Genomic DNA, 8,835 nt, shown 5'->3' on the forward strand with positions numbered 1-8,835 from the left:
TATTTAAAATTTTAATATAAAAACTTAAAAAACAAATTTTTTTTGATTTATAAATAAAAACATACTTTGTTTTATACTTTATATATATTTTATTATATTTTAAATATATATATAATTTAAATATATTTGTTGCTTGATTGAAATAATTAATTCCTTTGCAAATAGGTACTTAAATAAATGATTTTATTAAATAAAAAGAATTTTTTGGATTTAGTTAATTTTTTTTAAGTGTGACAATAGTGAAATATTTCTAAGCTGGACATTTGGATTTTTCTCAGATAACATTCGCGATCTCCCTTTTGCTAATCCGTGTAGTATCTTTCAAAAGCGCGTGCTTGAGTTACGGGGCGACATTCTTTCGCATCGTTTCTAGAGTAAAACGATCGAACGCTGCTTCTCTAGCCGGAAACACATTCCCTGCCATCGAAGAGAATTTGCATTTAAATGCCTACCTTACGTAAAAACGCGAGGCAAACGCATTCAGGAAACGGCCGAGAAAGCCGACTCTTAGAAGTTGTTCCGAAAGACATGGCGTTTTTACACCGTCTTAAATTATCGTCGCATCGAAATTGCTCGGACAATACTTCGATGCAATACGAGTTTATGCAGAAAAATAACAATTGACGTTCAATCAGTCGGTTAAAAACAGATTTTACAGATATTTATTAATTAATACTAATTAGTTTGATAAATGCTTGCTTAAGCTCAAAGAGTTTTGTTATCGTTAAGTACCCTCGCAATATCTCGTAAAGTTTGATTTAAATATAATTAATTTTGTTCTTATTAATTAATTTTATCTAAAATATATCTTTTATGAATTTGCATTAATTGTGTAACAATATGTCAAAATAGCCTTCTATTTTAATTTTCTTTTATTTTAATTTTAAAATTCATTGTTTGTTATAATGTATAATTATTATTATATTTATATATAACAAAAAATTTATAAATAAATTAACTTTATATATCTTTACAGCTAAATTATTTACATTATTTATTTTTATAGATACATACATTTCTCACCGTTTACGTCAATCACTTTTAAATAATCAATGCGACAGACTTTAATAAGAATTAAATGCTTGAAAACACTTGACTCGGATTACAACTTAAGGTGAATAATTGTCCCGAGTCAATTTTCTCGCACGTTACATTCGTTAAGCGCTTCATAGGCGCGGCAACCAAATAGCACGTCTTTACGGGGAGAGACACACAAGAGATTACATGAAACTTTGCGGTCGAGTGAAGGAAATACTAGAAAAATTATAAATTTTAATTACAATGAACATTCTTTCTATATGTTTAAACGCATATATATGTATATAAAAATGTTTCTTTATAGTTTCAATGATACAAACAATGGGAATGATGCAGAGTTTTTTTATGTAAATCAGAATTCCAGTCTATTTTATTCATAAATTTTTTGTTATATCCATCATTATATCCATCAATGATTTGTTATATATACATACAAATATATTACATATATGTAAAATATATATATGTAAAGTGTTACAAAAAATAGTGAAACAAAGTTAATAACGCTTGTTGTCAATTGTTTTATGAATTATTATATATATTAAATTTTTTCCAATGGCTACTATTACACAATTGCCCGAAGAGGTAATTACTATTATTTTGGAAAACGAAACCATCAGCATGGAGGATATTGTGAATTTTAAGTGCACGTGTGCGAGATTCCAGCAAATAACATTGCTTCGCAAGTTTTGGGAAAAGAAATTTTTATCAGAGGTATTTTTCTATTTCTAATCTTCTTATATCTATTTTATATCTATCGAATCTAATTTATATATATATATATATATATATATATATATATATATATATATACACTCGATAGATTTTTGTCACTAACAAAACAATAGTAAAATTAGAAAATTGTAAAAAAGGTAAAACTAAAATTATTAGTTATTTCAATAATTTAAATTGTATGTGTATGTGTTTGTTGAATTAGTGAAAATTAAGCATGTTTTTGATGTTGCAATTTAATAGGAAATTGTAGTAAAAAATAAAGATTTAATAAAACCAAAATCTTCATACATCTAAGGGCTTGATGAGTCATTATCTAATCTATATATTTATAGATGTATTGTATATTATTTGATAAATAGCTTATTCGTAGTTAATTATTTTCATAGATTATACTTTCATAGATTATATTTTCAACTTTTCTTTACTTAAGATTTATTATTAAATTATAAACATAAAGTATTATTCTATTTTTTAGTATTTCCTTTGGTTATAACATACTTAACAATGTGTGCCATTTTACAATAAATTATTCTAAATTATTAAAAATGTTCAGAAGATTAGAAATAAATTTTTGTACTGTTGTATTAATCAGCTCTATTATATTTGTTTTATTTCATTTTATGGTTAAGAAGAAGTTTATTTCATTTTATATATAAGACATAAAGTACGCTATATTATTAAGAGATTATTAAATTTATATGTATTTCAAGAAATATAATTTTAAAAATTTATGGCTGATATTATGGCGTTATATAAAATTTGGGTATTTTTTTTTCTAAATTTTAGCTGCCCTACTGCGGAAAAAAAATATAACAAAGAAAAACAGAATAAATATTGCATCATATCGATTTGGAAAAAAGAATGCAAGCAGGATCATATTATATCCAAGAGTTACAATATTTTGCAATGTAGCGTCAGAAAATAAATTAAATAATGCTGACGTAGAAAATTTGATGTGTTTACTGTGTTTAATTGCAGAAAATTTCATAATTCCGTATTATTCTGTGTGGGATGAAGCAAATAGAATTTTTGAACAAAAATCAAGGTAAAAAATGCAGTAAATTAAATTATTACATCATAAATCAATGTAATTATTGTATTTAATATATAATTTTTTTTCAGCAAACTGTTCACCAATTTGACACATGAATATATCTTTAACCAAATTTTTCGCTGTTTAAGATATTTTCGATTCATACATAAACAGATGAAATTTTAGAAAATGTAGAAAAGAAAATTACTTTTGGAAAAACAATTTACAATTGTAGCGCAACATTTTGCGCTACATGTGTCCTATTCGGCCGTAAAAGCGTGATTAGATGAAATAACGGAAAGAGTACTATCTCGTCTGAAAATTAAATATCCCTCTCATTCAATTTGCTCTACTGGTTTAAAGCAATTTTCTTTTTGGAAACATAACAATATTAAGGATAATTTCTGGAATGAAACAGAATCAAGGGAAATTATGAGTGTTCTCGAAGAATATATATTTTCCGATTTAGATATTGATGAATTGTATGAATTTTTAAAGCTGACAGATTTCGAAGTCAATTATATAAACAATGTAAGTTATTTAAAATTATGTTAAATTATAATAATATAATAATATGTATATAAATGTAATAATAATACAATAATAATAATTTTGATATTTGTTATGCGTTATGCAAATAGTATAAGTATTATTTTAATAAATATAATTTTTAATAAATATAATTTATTTTAATAAGTATACTTTTTATATTTTATAAATATTTATAATAAACGACTTATTTATTATAATTTAATATAGATTGCAGAATGTTTTCGAAAACATTTATTGACTATCACGTATCACATCATAGCTAGAAGACTCGGCATACATACCCGTCTAACAAAATATGAAGATTCTCTTGGAGTCATATGGAAACCAGAATAGTAAGTACAACTTTAGTTCATTGCTAAAATTATTTCAATATTTCTGGATATATATACTCAAATTATATATAAGTATATGTATATATATATATCCTTTTTCATAAACACATTTCTGATTTCTAATATTACTTATTTGTTTTAAATTGATAAAACAAAAGAGTCGCATAAAAATATTTTTTTTATTTGATTTAACAAAATAACTTTCTATATTTTATGCACACATATACAGAAAAATAAGGAAATTTTCTTTTTTTTAATAGAAAATCAAAGCCATCTTGAAATTTTAAACGGAACAATATAATTTTTTTTACAAAATTATTTTTTTTATTAATTTTATACGTAAATATATTTATATTTAGATTTTAAGAAAAAAATACATTTTATAAATTATATCTTACTGACAAAAATTATTAGATTTCTCTAACTGTATGTTAATGTGTACGGAATGACAAAATGATTTTATGTGCAAAATAACAAATTATTATAATTATAATTTTATTGTTATTAATTGTAATTATATAATACATTTAAAAACGCTTGTAAATTTCTTTTTAATGTTGGGCACTTATTTTTTATTTTATACCGAAAAATTTGCTGTCAAATCTCTTTGATAATTTTTAAAAATGTAACTTCTTACAGAGTCGAAATTTTTTTTATACATAACTTTTTTTTATACATAATTGTTATATATATATGTATATAAATGTTTTTTTTATATTTAGTAATACAAGGCAATGGTTTAATGCAGAATTTTTTTATATAAGTTCAAACTCCAATCTATTTTATCCATCGAAAATTATCAGAGAATGATATCAAAATCGATTGTTTTCTATGCCTTTAACTGGTGATATTTGAATTGGTAATATTTTTATATCTCAATTTTTATATTAATTTTATAAGTAGTTAATAAAAATAATAATTAATTATAAGTCTTGCAATATATTTTAAATCAATGAGTGAAAGTAATGAACTTCTTTTTATTTTTTTATCTGTAATCAAAATTTTCTTTACTCTTTCTTTTAGATGACGATTTTCACGATGAAAAATTTTTATACAGAACTAACAAAAAAAAGAACATAAATATTGCAAGTGGAATTTCGACTATATTTTACTCTTTTTACGCCAATGTCGGAAACCGTTACATATTGAAGAAAAATACAAAAGTGTTATGAATACAATAGAAGTACGTTACACACTATATAATCTACTATTAAATATATTCATATCAACATATAAAGAAATTATGTTAATTATAATTACACTAGTTTACAAGGTTTTTTGCCAGAATATTTGAACATTATTATTAAGTTTATTAATTTTCAACTGAGCACCATCAAAAAGTTTTTATCGAGTCTTATTTTTTTTGAGATAAAAAGAAATTTCTATGCTGTATAGTGAATTTTTTATTGAGTTTGGAAAACAAATTAGAAGTATTGAACATTAAATTTTTGTAACACGATATTTCTGTAATACGATATTTTTGTCGATACAATATAATAAAATTGTAAGACAAACCGCTACTAAGAGACAAGTGCTGTTGTTTCATTATGTCTAAAAAATTTGACTCAATGAAATGACAGATTTAAACTCAGCGCCCCAAAATATCTTAGACAAAGTTCATTTCATTTCTGACATTAAAAGAAATTTGAAATTTGTAAACTTGTATGTTATTTATAACACAAATTATATTACATTGTCTTAAAAATTGTTTATGTGACAAGAAATCCATTGAATTTTGTTATTATATTTTCACAGATTAATCTTAACCCACTCGAGAAACTATTAAAAAAAAGGACAGAAAATGTTAAATTTGCCGTTGGAATGATCGTAAGATATCCAAAGAATGATTGCTACCATCAACCAAGCCATGAAGTAATCAATGATGTAATCATTGGATGGGAACATAGTTGTGTTGTATGAGTACCATTTGACTTATCTACCTCAAAGTTCTGTATACCACATTTGCTCATGTAAACATTTGGACTGTCGGAAGTTCTACACCATTCTCACCGAGAGTGATATTGTTTCTCGCTTGCAATGTATAATTATTTTAGTAGCGTCCTTACAATACAAATGTGTATAATATGTATTTTATGATCTTTTATCTGCATAATGTATATGTATAACATTTTTTTTTATTTCAGATCAATTATCAATATGTCCACCGAGAGAGATTGATAACATGGAAATTGGAAAATATTTCTCCAGTTTCGAAGGCACTCATTACGTACGGAATAAATACTTAGGAAACTATTATCCAGAAGATGTCGCTGCAATAACCAGAATACTTGCCCAACAATAGTTTTTATTATCCTAAAATGTATAACAATTCTCTCAACAATATTTCTCAATTCAGCTTACATTATGAACGACATATGTATATATATATATATATATATATATATATATATATACATATATACATATATTGTTATGACCCTGTATTATATTTCAGTTGTGCCATGTTATATCGCTCGTTGCGGTGAAAAATAAAGATGATTTCCTGGAATGTGCTTTGATCAACAACGGCAGACATATTAGAATTGAGTCAGCTGTCGAGTCATTCGAACGCGTTATTATCAGTTTCTTTTTTTTTAAATTGCTTCTTGTATTATCTTATCTTACAATAAAGTTTTTTAAGTTTCTTAATATATACATTTATTTATTTATACATTTTAATTTTATTTTTTTTTACTCTTTAATTAAAAATACTTTTATATTGTAATAATTAGTTGGAGATTTAATTTTAAAGATAGAATTATTTCCTCATCACTCTGACTGATGTCCTCTGCACTTATGTAACATTCGCGACTAAATAAACACATACACATACACATAGATGCACTCACACATATTCATACATACTCATCATTCAATTCTCAATGTCACATTTTGTTTGTAAAACTCATATATTATAATTTTTTAAATTATTTTTTTATAAATAATTTTTTATATTAATTTTTTATATTAATTTTTTATATTAATTTTTTATATTAAATTAAATTTTAAATAAGTCTTATTTAACCCTTACTTAATCCCAGTCCACAAATCGTACTTGATCCCACTCCACATAAAAGAGATTAAATTATTTTACCGAAAAGGGATCATCAAACAAACGTCCGAACCGTAATAGCGTAATAGCGACTTATAATTAGAGTAATAGCGATTTATAATTAGTTGTTTATCTGTTTTTCGGACCTGCAAGTTCGTTTAATTCAATTCCGAATGCTTAAGGCGTTTAATTTCAAGATAATAAAAGACACTTGTTGCGTTTTTCCATTGATTCATTCTTCCTCAAGTCTGGACGTAACAAATGAGCTTCTTTATATTCGTCATTTCAATTTTCCTCTTTTAAAAAAATCATGTTAACTGAATGAATTCAGTTTTTATCGAAATATTGAGGCCTCTTTTCCGCGGTGCTGATTGATTCTATCATTGCCCTTACTTCGAGCAGCTGTCATTGTACATTTTGTCAGTTATGTGTATCGAGAGATTAATAATGTATTGAAAATTGTATGCCATTAAGCCGATTGTACACACTTTCCGTAATCGTAACCGTAACGTAAGGACTCTCGAGAAATATGAAAATTTCGCTCGTAAAGTCTAATGTGACTAATAAGCATCCCGTATATACCAGATATCAGATCGAAATTTTGCAATCAGGTCGAACGTAACAAAGAAGATGAGCTAAATTTATTCAACGAATAGATTTAGAAATTTTCAAATGTTCTAATGGCATCTGTCTTCGCGATTTAAAACTTCTCGATCATGCCTGTGAATTGCAATATTTGCTATGATGTTTGTTTTTCCAGCAATTATAAAGCAAAATTAGATGACTAAAAAAAAACAAGTCGTAAAATATTGTTTTAATAATGACTGTCATGGTTGCGTATTTGACAATTCAAATATTAAGTGTGTATAATTTTGATTTAATTGATTTTGAAAAAACAGGTAATACATATTAGTTATACATATTATTATATTATATATAACTAATTATAATAGTTATATATATATATATATATATATATATATATATATATATTTTATAATAGATGTGTGCTCTATCCGCGTGCTCTATTCGCGTGCCCTACTCGCGTATCCTACTTGCGTGTCGTACTCGCTCTGCTCAAGTGCCCTAATAGAATGCCTTAATAAAATGCACCGTAGGCTTCTGTTGGGCCAGTTGGACTTACCATTCGTTGATCCTGGCCATATTCGTTCTGGCTACATCTGACTAATCAAAAATGTCATTGAAAGAGAAATTTTTCCATTGCCGGCAAATTACTCTCGCCGGTAAATGAGCATAATTTTATGCTCGATAATGGCGTGTTTGTCATATAACGTATACATAACATAGGCTACGCGTAGCATATCTTATATTAAATGTGTTTTATTAATTTTATGTAATTTTTAAATTTTATTTATTAAAATTAAATATTATTACTTTAATCAATTATTAAATTTGATTGATAACTTGGCATTAGATTGATTAGAGATGGATGGGCTATGAAACATTATGACAAAATTAGCGCAACATAAAAATAATTAACAATATTTCACGTAAGAAATAAAAGTTATTAGCGTCTTCTTCATTAAATAAATTAAATAAAATTGAGAAAAATATTTTACATTTCTTTTAAATTTTTATTTAAATTTATATTTTAAATTATATTTCTAATATGTTTTAGTGCATATTTAAAAAGTCTATTGAAATTTATTTGATTCAATCTATATATTCTAGCCCATCCATTTTGAGGCAATGAATCTATTTACAATCTACAATCTACATTTGCATCTACAATATCTACGGATCCATTACCTCAAAATAAAATAAAAGTTATCACTCACCGGCACTGATGCGCAACAGCGGAGATTTGGTCTTGAGGCTACGTTGTCTGCAACACACAAATATAAAATCCAAATTACAGCAAAGCTTAAAAAAATTAATATTTCAAGAAATTATTATTGTACGCATCGAATTTTATATCCGATGTGTGCAATAATAAAAAAGATATATAAATATGAAATAATTTTATAAATTCTAAAAAAGAAAACTACATTTTAAAATAAAAACTTTTATAGTATGAGACTCTCTTGTTTAAAATATTCAAATAATGATTGAATCGAATTAATGCATGTATG

The 8,835-nt window shown here is 25.2% G+C and overlaps 1 long non-coding RNA gene across 1 annotated transcript; it reads left to right on the top strand.

Annotated features, from left to right (window-relative positions):
- Positions 1–1,614: 1,614 nt before the first annotated feature.
- On the top strand, positions 1,615–3,105 carry LOC126855635 (uncharacterized). The gene is made up of 3 exons (XR_007688277.1): positions 1,615–1,752; positions 2,560–2,818; positions 2,896–3,105. It is a non-coding gene; the product is annotated as an uncharacterized LOC126855635 (long non-coding RNA).
- Positions 3,106–8,835: the final 5,730 nt, after the last annotated feature.

This window comes from Cataglyphis hispanica, chromosome 16, assembly GCF_021464435.1.
Source record: "Cataglyphis hispanica isolate Lineage 1 chromosome 16, ULB_Chis1_1.0, whole genome shotgun sequence".
Lineage (NCBI taxonomy): Eukaryota > Metazoa > Arthropoda > Insecta > Hymenoptera > Formicidae > Cataglyphis > Cataglyphis hispanica.